A 12,979-nucleotide genomic window follows, 5' to 3' on the forward strand; every position below is an offset into this window, starting at 1 on the left:
CAGCTTAGGGGCATAACATTTGGACTGTAATTGAACTGATGCTTGTTTCCCCAAAATGTCTTTGGTTTTCATTAAGGTGGGGGATTCTCTGCATTTTTGGAGTTGTCACATTATTATCGAAATCCCTGTCCTCCACACTAAGTACTCTGTGTGGTATGTGTTTATTTTCACCTAATTCATTTCTGCAAATAAAGTGATTTAATTTTTGGTATTAAGAAATTTTAATAACACCTTTTGGCAGATCACAAGATTTTCTTGCTCTTATTTAATCGCAGCTTCCATCCAAATGTGAAAGAGAAGTGAAATAATAAGGTAGGAAAAGCAGACCAGTAAATGTGATTAAACAACTTTTGTGTTGAGTCCAAAGACATGTAACTTTATTTTAAGCTTCATGGGTGTAGTAAAAAAAATACCACCTTAAGAAAACCTGGATTGCCATTAGCCAGGACTGACTTCTAGGCTTTCTGACTTTGTACAAACAAAACACTTAATCCTGAATCCTTCTCCTCATCTTTTTTTTTTCCTCTTTTTTTAATATATTTATTTATTTTGTATTACTTTCTTATTGTCTTTTTAATATTTTATTTATTTTATTTTCCTCATCTTTAAAATGGATAAATGTTACCTTTCCTGTTCAAAGATTCTGGGCAAAGATCAAAAGAAGTCAAAGTTTACGAAGGAACTTTGAAAATTATATATTTCTCTGCAAGTGTTAGGGTACTTTTCTGTCTTTGATTTGTGTTGGTTCTTGGAGTGATATTTTAGATGTACAAATAGTAGGTCAGAACAAACCTGTATGTAATAAATTGTGGAGAATTGAGTTCAAACTTTATTTTGCTTATATTTGGATAAATTATCATCAACTTTGTTGAGATGTAATTTACACACAATTAAATTCACCCATTTCAAGTCTTCCATGTGTTTTGACTGTTTAGATAAATTGACAAATAGTTATCTTAGCTAACAGTTGGTATTTCTACATTCAAGAAGGGAGAAAGAGCACCCTCTTTTGGTGGAAGTTTCTCCTGTGTGGGCTCTCTGGTCCCCCTGTCTCATTTCGAAAGCCGATTTGCATCCTGCTGTTGGAGTAAACTTGAGTCCTTTCACTTATACTGATGCAGGTTTTACTGTAGTCTCTTGGAGGCTCAGTATCTCAGTCCCGTGTCTGAGAGCATAGGAGGAGGAGGAGGGTAGGAAAGAGCACCTGAATTGAATAGAGGAGGGAGCAGAGAAGGCACAACAGTGAGATAGTGTCCAGTTAGTCTGAGTATTTCCAAATTTTCCAATAAAATGTCAGTGGAAGCTTTTATCATAGGGCCAAAAATCTGTCCTTCAGTGTGACCCACAGAGCCCCAGGAGACCCGAACCCCTTGCATGTAGTCCCTGGTGATTTTCCCTGGGCTATAGATGGGAATGGCAGCGGTCATAAATATTTCCTATGAATGAGTGTTCTAGGTATTTTTTTACTCAAAGATGTGGCATATCAGTGGGTCACTATTGAAAACATGTTTGGAATGAAGCAGGAGTGAGTCAGAAGATCTCCCCTCAGTTCCTAAGCAACTTTGTTGTAAAAATAACTGTGAAAACTGGGCTTAAATGAAACACAGGTTCCAATGGCTGGAGTAAGAATATTGGTAGCCCAGACTCAGTATCCCCCCCACCTCTGCAAGTCCTTAAAGCATTGACCTTCTAGTCAGAAACGCTACTTACCCTAGGGTGACCATAGTTACTTTTATTTTTTATTTTTATTTATTTATTTTTTTGATACGGAGTCTCCCTCTGTCGCCTAGGCTGGAGTGCAGTGACACAATCTCGCTCACTGCAACCCCCGCCTCCCGGGTTCAAGCTGTTCTCCTGCCTCAGCCTCCTGAGTAGCTGGGACTACAGGCGCCCGCTAACACACCCGGCTAATTTTTGTATTTTTATTAGAGACGGGGTTTCACTATATTGGCCAGGCTGGACTCAATCTCCTGACCTTGTGATCCGCCTGCCTCAGTCTCCCAAAGTGCTGGGATTACAGCTGTGAGTCACCGCGCCCGGCCACTTTTACTTTCTCTTATTACTTTCTATATTAATAGGCAGATTAGATTCCATCTCTTCTGCCTTTATTTTGTCCTTCAGAATAGAAATTGGGAAGTAAACACAGTTGTTTTTTTTTTTAAATCTCAATCATTGGAATCTGTTTGAAGGAGAAAATCGCCTGCATCTCATCCTGCAAGTACAACCACTATTAAGTTTGGGTATATTTATATCTTACAAAAATGTTTGTTTTGCGTACTGTTGTGGAACTTGCTGCTTTCAGTCCTTGTGGATTTCTCTCCTTGTTCAGTATGTATACCTCATCTTATTTACGAGCTGCACAGTATACCATCATATGGTTGTACTCCAGTGAACCTATCTCCTGTCAGTCAGTTAGCTCATTCCAAATTTTTTTCATCATATATAAGAGTCTCCAAAATATCCTTCTACCAGTCACATGCACATGTCCAGTTATTTCCTTAGGGTAAGTTCCAAGAAGCAGAATTTCTATATCAAAGTGTTTACTGGAAATTTTTGCCATTCTGATAGGTAAAAGTACCAGTGTTTAACTTGTATTTCTTTGAGTCTAAGTAAGATTGTGAATCTGTTTATTTGCCATGTGTTTATTTTCCACTTTTGAGAACTGCCTGTGTACTTTATCCATTGTTATTATTTAAATTAGTCAAGATATTAACCCTTAGTCATGAACTAAAAATGCCTCCCCCGCTCACCTTTTTATAAACTTTATGGTATCTTTTTTTTTTCTTGAAAGGATTTTCAATTTTTATGTAGTCAGATCTGTTGGTCTTTTCCTTTGTGTGTGTGTGTGTGTTTGAACTTCAGTGATGTCTCGGTTTTGGTCATTCCCACACTCCCGCCTGCCCCCTCACCCCTGTGTGACTCTTGAGATGAGAGTTCAAATACAAGTAGTTTATTTCCAGGTACAAAGAACAAAGGGAAGCTAAGGAAGAAAAGATAGTCAATAAAAGATGTCTCATCTGGGCTCAGTGGCTCATGCCTATAATCCCAGCACTTTGGGAGGCTGAGGCAGGCAGGGATCGCTTCAGCTCAGGAGTTCGAGACCTGCCCAGGCAATATAGTGAGATCCTGTCTCAAAAAAAAAAAAAAAAAAGGGTCTTATTAAGCCAGCCCCCACAGGGAAAATTGCCTCTGCGGAAACTGGGAAATTGGGCAGAACACTTGCCTGAGAATGATCCCACCCAAATTATCAGTTATTTGTTGAAGTCTGCTCTTGGGGGGAGTGTTCCAGTTATTTATTGCTACATAACAAAATAAACAACAACCACCGTTTATTATTATATTAATCTTTCATAGATACAGAGTTTGGGGCTGGTTCCTACTGCAGCTTTCTAATGCAGTTACAGGGGCTAGGACTGGAGTCGTCTGAAGGCTTTCTCACTCACATGTCTAGTCTTCCACCTGGGCTGGGAAGGCTCACATAGCTGAGGGCTGGAACAACCTTGGGCTTCTTGGCTAATTCTCATTCTTGATGTGGTCTCTCCACATGGTCTCTCTGCAGTACTAGGCTTCTTATGTGATGTTTAGAGTTTCCAAGGCACATAGAAAGGGAGAGACAGACAGCTGCAGGATGAGTTGGGGGGCAGAAGGGACCATAGCTCTTTTTTTTAAAAAAGGAGCCAGTTGTGAAGTCACACTTACATCACTTTAGACCTAAATATCACAAGCCCATATTCAGAGGGAGGGGAATTAGACTCTACCTCTTTGAGCAGTTTCAAACAATCTGTGGATAGTGTTGTAAAACTGCCACAGGGAGTTAATTTACCTGTCCTCCTGCCTGTTGCTACGGGCAGAGCAACTTTAAGCACAGAGGCGCAGATAGATAGGGGTAGCTAGAACTTGACCACAGCATACCAGAATCCTAAGGGATGTGTTGGTGAGGCACTGACAGCTTCTGCTGTAGTTTTTGTCAGTGAGCTCAGGAGTTCAAGTGGCTTCTCTCATTTCCAAAACTATAAAACTGTTCGCTATTTAAAATTCTTAGTTCCTATTTAAAATTATTAGTTTAACTTTTGTTTTTTAACGTCTGGGAGTAAGAATCGAGCACTTATTTTAATGGTTAGCCAGTTGCACCAAAATAATTTAAAAATAATCTGCCCAGTGGTTCTCAAACTCTTTGGTTTCAGGACCCCATTACGCACCTAAAATTTATTTCAGACCCCAGCAGCTTTTGATTATATGGTTAACAGTTAAGGATTTTTACCATATTCAAAATTAAAACAGAATTATTTAAAAATCTATAATTGATTTTAAAATAAAAAATATTAATATAAATAATATTGTAAATGAAAACTGTTTTTCAAAATTAAACAGCCTAGGCTGGGCGCAGTGGCTCATGCCAGTAATCCCAGCACTTTGGGAGGCCAAGGCAGGTGATCACGAGGTCAGGAGATCGAGACCATCCTGGCTAACACAGTGACACCCCGTCTCTACTAAAAATGCAAAAATTAATCGGGTGTGGTGGTGCATGCCTATAGTCCTAGCTACTCAGGAGGCTGAGGCAGGAGAATTGCTTGAACCTGGGAGGTGGAGGTTGCAGTGAGCTGAGATCACACCACTGCACTCCAGCCTGGGCAACAGAGCGGGACTCTATAAAAAAAATAAATAAATAAATAACTGAAAGAGTGGTACTAGTTCACATATTTGCAAATGACTTTAATGTCTGACTTATTAGCAGACAGGTAGATTTTCATATCTGCTTCTGCATTCAGTCTGTGGCCCTCTCACACCTGGTGTAGATTCAGGAAAATCTCACAGTACAAATGTGAGAAAATGGGAGTAAAAACGGTAAGTCATGTTTTAGATCTATGAAAATAGTTTTGACTTCATGGGGCTTCCTTGAAAGGGTCTTGGGAGAACTGCCTAATTTTTCCCTGATGGTGTAAATGCTACCTTCAGCTGAAGCCATTTTTATCCTCCAAATTCACATGAGCTCTGTACTGAGGGAAGATACAGGGAGCTGGACCTATAGTCCTTGGAGGGTGCAGGTGGAGGTTGAAGCAGCAGCAAAATTGTCAGAATTAGGCAGTTGGGCACGGTGGCTCACGCCTGTAATCCCAGCACTGTGGGGAGGCTGAGGTGGGCAGATCATGAGGTCAGGAGTTCGAGACCAGCCTGACCAACATGGTGACACCCCGTCTCTACTAAAAATACAAAAATTAGCCAGGCATGGTGGCGTGTGCCTGTAATCCCAGCTTCTCAGGAGGCTGAGGCAGGAGAATCACTTGAACCTGGGAGGTGGAGGTTGCAGTGAGCTGAGATGGCACGACTGCACTCCAGCCTGGGCAACAGAGCGAGACTCTGTCTCAAAAAAAAAGAGACAAGAGAGTTTCAGGCTGATTGACCAGTGCAGGGAGGTGTTCTGATTCCTTCATAAATAGGGTAACCATATAATATGCAAGTTAGAACACTTTTGAAAGCAAAAGTGGGCAATAAAAAACTGAAAATATTATTACCAGATAAAGACTTTGCCAAACAATAAAATAATCATAGATTCACATCACACAGTGACCAGAAAATCACTATGCAAGACAGTTCACACAACTCTGCTTTGTAGCAAGTTATTGAAGTCTGTTTCTTGAACGTTATACCTGTGTCACTTCCCATGCTTCCCACTGACCTGGCAGCCCCCTGACTGTCCTACCTGGAGTTTGATATTGGCAGCAGTTGCAGTGTGGAAGCTGCATAGGGGCTGAGTGTGAGTGGAATGGGAAACCTTTAGCTAAAATTAATTTCATTATCAAAGATGTGTGCCAGAATCTTTTCTTAGAATTGAGTAAAACCTGATAAGCTCCTTTAAGAGAATCTTGGTATCCGTTTAAAAAAAACTTTCTTTGTGACACTGTTGCTTTTGGGGATCAGCACTAAATGTGTGGAGGGTAGAGGTTTAGTTAACAATACGTTCTCCCCTCAAAAAGTTTGAACAAGATGCCCTGCTTTTCCCCCAGCTGACTCTCACCTACCCACAGTATAGTTAATCATCCCAATAGAAGAGTCGGTCGTGCCCTGTGAACCGAAGAACCAGGACTAACAACCGGTTGGTATTTACTCATTTAAATAGCAGTTGTATATACGGTAGCATAAGCATTGCAACTGAAGAATCTGGACTCGACCGTCAGGCAGATACCAGATACCCAAGCCCCGGATTCTTTAGTGGGAGTAGAGGAGTAGTCACCACACACACACAGCATTGGATTCTGTCCTGACTCATTTTTTCTAACTTCTTGGGGGAAAGGGCAGATTAGAATTGTTCCAAGTCAGGTTTGTGTAATTCCTGCAGAAAAGACCTATTGTCAGATCCACCTTCATCCTGACTTACCTACATGTTTAATCTACAGAGGAAAATGTCTTTCATGACACAAGGGATACTGATCTTACTTTAATTATAGTCACTGCTGTACCCCCAGCCCCTGCTGCTTTCAGGTGCTTGGCATTGAACTAGTTTTGTCATTTTACTTGCTTGCTACCTACCCCCACTAGTATCCTGACAGGCCAGAAGGGAAAGTGCGGTTCCTTAGCTCACTGTACTAATAACTCCTCATTCAGCCATCCCTAGTTAAGACTGACCCCCTAATGTCCACATTTTTTTAGGTCTACTTTTCTTTTGTCATCCCTACCAGAGTATCTTAACCCTTTACTTACAGGTTACTTGGAAGTAGTTTTCTTTTAAAACTAGTGTCCTTACTCTATGTGCATCTAATTTTTTTTCAATATTGGAATGTAAATTTCTAGACGTGCTAGACTGTCACTAGAGCAGCAACATATACAGTGAAACGTATGACTGAATGACTGGGCAAGATTGAGCTTTTGTGATGTTTTACTTATTTTACCTCATTTGGAAACACTGTTGTGTAATCCCAAACAGTAGTACATATTTGATCATCTAATTAAATATTGGCAACTGTCAGTGTGCCAAGCCCTGTAGTGCGTGGGAAATTACTACTCTCTAGAGACTTAAATTCTGATGTACAAAAGATTGTATCCAAATGACTGTAGCATTCTGTGTAAATACCCAGACAAATCTGTTCTCTTCCTGGTTTGGAACAAATTTTAAAAATGAACTCTATAGGTTCCATAGGCCACAAATCATCCTTGTGCACCACAAAAAGTTACGTCAAAACTTCCTTTGAAAGTTTACCTACTTTATGCTGGAGGAAGACAGTAGGCACCATTTCCTCCGTGTTGGTATCATAAGATTTTTGGAGGGCTTTGTTAGAAATAGGCCATTAAATGGCCACCCTGTTTCAGATCTTAAGTGCCTGGGATAGTCTCGTTCTCATAGTTAGGAAGATATACCCCCTATGTAGCCCCACCATGCCCCAGTATAACTTCCTAGATATAGTGGATACCACTAATGTGAATTCTTTTTTTTTTTGAGATGGAGTCTCACTCTGTCGCCCAGGCTGGAGTGCAGTGGTGTGATCTCATCTCACTGCAACCTCCGTCTCCTGGGTTCAAGCGATTCTCCTGCCTCAGCCTTCCGAGTAGCTGGGACTACAGGCGCTCACCACCACACCCAGCTAATTTTTGTATTTTTAGTAGAGATGGGGTTTCACTATGTTGGCCAGGATGGTCTCGATCTCTTGACCTCGTGATCTGCCCGCCTTGGCCTCCCAAAGTGCTAGGATTACAGGCGTGAGCCACTGTGCCCAGCCAAATATGTGGATTCTTGTGTGTGGGTACTAGTTTTTCTGGGGAGCCCTTTAGGTTGGCTCTAGGTCTGCAAGTTCTTTCCAAGGGCTAGTTTCCTGAATGGTACACTCCTCACAGTACCATAGCCTCTTCCTTTCCTCCTCCCCTCACCTCATGTGAGGAGGCCTTCTAACTTCGTTGTTGGGACTGTGGCAGTGGTCGTCCTGCTTTTTAATAGCACTTACAAAATCGTGTCACTACCCTGTTACCCTTAGTAAGGTTTTCTCATTTTTCAAGTTCTTTCTGCCACTCACTTCTAGGTTACAAATGGTTACTGTTTTATGAAGGGACGTTGAGGGTAAGCTTGTACCAAGTAGATCTCATGGAGAAGGCAGCTTTCACCCGGTATCTCTGGTAGATTGCTACCTTCATAGCTTATCTTCTTCTGTATGAATTTCTTAGCAATAGAAGATTAAATCAGGAATGAATTTTTAGTAGTGTGTTTGTCATAGGGAATATAGACGTAATTGGATTTTTTTTCATATAAGCATTTTGTAAATTCAGTTTTGGGTTTTTGTTTTTGGTTTTTGTTTCTTGTCTTAATAAAGCTAGGCATTACCAGGGTTGATGCATATTTGTTACTGCAAAGAGTTGTAGACAAGGGAGAAGGGAGCTAAATAATATCAATGGTAATTTAAATCTAGAAAATCAGAACTGGGGCTCACTACTGTAATGTCAGTGCTTTCAGAGGCCAAGCAGAAGTATTGCTTGAGCCCAGGAGTTCAAGACCAGTCTGGGTAACCTAGCAAGACCCTGTCTCTACAAAAAAATAAAAAATTAGCCAGGTGTGGTGATGCACACCTGTAGCCCCAGCAACTCGGGAGGCTGAGATGGAAGGATCACTTGAGCCAGCTGTGATTGAGCCACTGCACTCCAGCTTGGGCAACAGCTGGAAAAAAAAAAAAAAAAACAGTTGGTATTCAGTGCTCTTAATAATCCTCTATATCTGGCTTCTCAAACTTTAATGTGCATAAGAATCATGTGTTAACATGCACATGGATTGGGTCTGAGGTAGAGTCTGATGTCTGCATTTCTAACAAACTCCCAGGGCATGGATGCCGATGTTGCTTGTCCAAAGGCAGCACTTTGAGTATCAGTCTATAGAACATTCAGGGTATATGCAAATCTAACTTTTAGTAATAACAACAACAACTACGTATATTGATCTTTTTTTGGCGTACCAGGCACAGAAAAAATAAAATAAGACTGGGCATTGGAGTCTAACAACTGGGATTCAGATTGAAGCTCTTCCCTTTACTAGCTTAACCTTGAGCAAATTTTCTCTAAGGCAGGGTTTCTCAACCTTGGCACTATTGACATTTTAGGCTGAGATCATTCTTCGTGGGGGCTGTCTGGTGCATTGTAGGATGTTCAGCAGCATCCCTAGCCTCTACCCACCAGATGCCATTAGCACCCTTCCTCCCATTTGTGACATTCAAGAATGACTGCAAGCATTGCCAAATGTCGGGGGTAGAGTAGGAGGCAGAATTACTTCCAGTTGAGAACCACTGCTCTAAGGCTACTATTGAAATATGGGTGTTTGGGGGGGGGGTTGTGATATGAATGATGTACTTTATATAAGTGACATAGAAGCTTATCATGACACAGACTAAAGGAGAATAGGCGTGCAGTAGCTAATAAGCAGTCTGTGCCACATCTGGCTTTCTGAGGATGATGATAAAGCTTACTCCAAGTGCCAGTTCTTCATTTTTACGAAACATTAGTCATTGTACTATGACATAATATCAGGAATTACTTGAGATTTTTAAATAGGTAGAACTGAGTCTCTAATTCAGTTGATCCCAAGCCTCTGCCCTTTTTTTGAAATATGCTGGCACTGTTGCTACCCTGCCCCTGCCCCTTTCTTCATTCTTACTTCCTGCTGCTGTCCGCATGTCTCTCTTTTTCCCCCCTACTCTTTAAAGTTTTATTTCACTAACTTCAGGTGAAATGTCACAACTGTGTTCCGGTCAATTTCCTACCCTTCCTTGGCTTCCCCAAATGCTAGTAGCAAAAAATTTGTGGGATAGGGAGAAGAGACCACTTTAAGAAGCACTGCATTTACTCATCTTCCACAAGGCAACAGAGTTGGGCATCTGATTATTCAACAAAACAAGGCTTCACTAGCACCCAGGAGGGCAGACAGGCAAACCAGGCTGTAGACACTCTGCATTTGTCAAAATCAGACCAGAGAAAACCTACCCCCCACAGATTAAAAGGTAGCGATAGTCACCATTTCTTTACTGTTGCCACAACATTTTTCTTCTTTTAATTATTATCATGTAGTTGTCTCAAGTCCTTCCTTTAGTCCAGGGTTCCTCAATGCCTGGGCCACAGACGCTGTACTGGTCCCTGGCCCATTAGGAACCATGCGCATAACAGATGAGCAGTGGGTGGGCAGACCAGCAAGCTGATTGAAGCTCCATCTGTATTTACAGCCACTGCTGATTGCTTATATTACAGCCTGAGCTCCGCCTCCTGTCAGATCAGATCAGCAGCGGCATTAGATTCTCATAGGAGCGCAAACCCCATTGTGAACTGCTCATGTGAGGGATCTCGGTTGCGTGCTCCTTATGAGAATCTAATGCTTCATGATCTGTCACTGTCTCCCATCACCCCCACATGGGACTGTCTAGTTGCAGGAAAACAAGCTCAGGGGCTCCCCACTGATTCTACATTATGTGGTGAGTTGTATAATTATTTCATTCTATATCACAATGTAATAGCAACAGAAATAGAGTGCACAATAAATGCAATGCACTTGAATCATTCCCAAACCGTCCCAGCCCCCACCCCCCATCTGTGGAAAAATTGTCTTCCACAAAAGCAGCCCCTGGTGCCAAAAAAGTTGCGGACTGCTGCTTTACTCCGTCTCCTGTGATTGCACAGGTAGGCTGCAAACGCCAAGGACTTGATGAGCTCAGTTCACTCCTTGCCAACAATGAATCAATTCCTGAGAGAATGAGTTCCTGAAGTCTTGGTGTTAGCAACTGTAAGTACAGGGACTGCTTGATTTTCTGTATCTTAGTTATTTTATGAAGTTTGTTTCTTCCATCCTTCCACATCTGCGGAGTCCACTACAAATACAATGCCATCTGTGCATCTGGCATGTAACTCCCACAGTGGCCTTACTTTCTCCTGAACACCTACAACCCAGAAGTGAAAAGGGACTGTTTCAGAATTTCCCAAGGTTACCTTAATTTTCTCAGTGTTAAATATTTTAGTAGGTCCAGTATTTACAAATTCATCAACTGCAGCCTGTATAAGACAGTTGTCTTTCTAGCACAGTACAAACCCAGAATAACAGTGTGGAAGGACTGAAATGAAGGCCGACTGGACAGAAGTCTGGTCTGATAGTCCTTTTCCCAATTTCCCACTGCAAATAAGTGTCCCAAATTGAAATGCTTTCTTCTTGCTTTAGAACTTCTCTTCGTAGGTGATCCAGCTATAAGACTAACCATCCTTCCCTTCTCTTCACTCAGCGTCTCTCCTAGCATCTGGGGAGGTGCTCTGATACCCGTCCGTGGGCACCAGGGAGGCCTGGGCAGCGGCGGAGGACAGGGCACCAGGTGGGTGCTGTGTGCCTGGCTGCTCTACCAGTGCTCGCCCAGCAGCCCGCAATTCTGTTTCTAGCATGCTTATCTTCCTATCTTCCCAGCCTCTCATCCTCTCACTTTTTTCTAGGGTATGATAGCAGATAACTAAGTCTTCTGAAATTATGCCTAGAATATATATCTGAATTATGGTTTATGTGTTTGTAGGCAAGGGTCCTCTCTCCCAATAAAAAATGTAAAAATTCATTTGATAGAAAGATACCCTTAAAAAATTGATTCTGGCCAGGCACAGTGGCTCATGCCTGTGAATCTCAGCACTTTGGGAGGCCCAGGTGGGAGGATCACTTGAGCCCAAGAATTTGAGAAGAGCCTGTGCAACCTGGTGAGAGCCTGTCACTACAAAAAATGTAAAAATGAGGCTGGGCGTGGTGGCTCATACCTGTAATCCCAGCACTTTGGGAGGCTGAGGCGGGTGATCATCTGAGGTCAGGATTTCGAGACCAGCCTGGCCAACATGGTGAAACCCCATCTCTACTAAAAATACAAAAATTAGCTGGGTGTGGTGGTGGATGCCTGTAATCCCAGCTACTCAGGAGGCTGAGGCAGGAGAATCACTTGAACCCGGGAGGCAGAGGCTGCAGTAAGCCAAGATGGCACCACTGCACTCAAGCCTGGGTGACATGAGTGAAACTCCGTCTTAAAAATAATAATAATAAATAAATTTTTAAAAAAATTAGCTGGGCATGGTGGCATGTGCCTTTAGTCCCAGCTACCAGGGAGGTGAGGTGGGAGGATTACTTCAGCCCAGGAAGTCAAGGCTACTGTGAGCCGAGATCACACAGTGCTCCAGCCTGGGTGACACAGTGAGACTGTGACTCAAAAAATATTCTAAATTTCACTTTGCTTCAGGATGTTCTTTAAAAGAAATCAGTAATGTCATTTGACAATTGAAATGCAGATTTGGTTTCTGACCATTGAAATGGAAGAACAGCAGAGTAGTCTGTAGGAAGTCTGTACTGAGAATGGGAATGGGGAAAGACTCACAAAAACATGATTTTAAAACCAAAAGGAAACATAAATGTTACTTCGTGGAGTTATCCTGGAAGATTTTAAGTCAATCGAGGGAACACAACAGATTCTAGTAAGACTGTCCTAATGACAGGCTTTGACAGTTGGTTTGTTAATACCTCCAGTGATTTGTAGTACATTTTATACTGTGCAAATGCTGTTTAAGACTATATATGTGTAAAGCAAAAGTTACTACCAGTTGATAGTTTTTTTACTTTGTATACTTATCAATATAATATTGACACATAAGATATGTAGCCACGCTGTCCAGTGGTCATTAGAGAGAAAATGTCTCTAGGATTGTAGGAAAAGCTGTCAGAAGTGAGTCCTTGTTAATTGTGTTTATTCAGTGGAGAGTTTCCTATCAGTTAACAGACACAGCTTCCTGTATGACAGAAGTGTTGTGGCTCATGGTCATCCCTGCTCCTAACGTTTACATACCTGTATGAAGTCAGAAGCCTTTATAGAAAGAAGAAAATACGGTGTTAAAGTAGAAATGACTCATTTTTCTTAAAATCTGTATCAGAGTAATATTTATTTTGATTAGAAAAAAAAACTGTTATCTTTTTTTCTTGTATGTATTCTACTTACATTTTTTTTTTTTTTTT

The 12,979-nt window shown here is 41.6% G+C and overlaps 1 protein-coding gene and 1 pseudogene across 6 annotated transcripts in view; one reads left to right on the forward strand and one right to left on the reverse strand.

Annotated features, from left to right (window-relative positions):
* The window catches only part of UBE2E1 (ubiquitin-conjugating enzyme E2E 1), an 86,323-nt gene that overhangs the window by 62,883 nt on the left and 10,461 nt on the right, over positions 1-12,979 (forward strand). The gene's annotated exons all lie outside the window — the stretch shown is intronic.
* LOC105505800 lies at positions 1,146-11,210 on the reverse strand (annotated as a pseudogene).

The sequence above is a fragment of the Colobus angolensis genome, unplaced genomic scaffold (genome assembly GCF_000951035.1).
Source record: "Colobus angolensis palliatus isolate OR3802 unplaced genomic scaffold, Cang.pa_1.0 Scaffold129, whole genome shotgun sequence".
In the NCBI taxonomy this organism is placed as follows: domain Eukaryota; kingdom Metazoa; phylum Chordata; class Mammalia; order Primates; family Cercopithecidae; genus Colobus; species Colobus angolensis.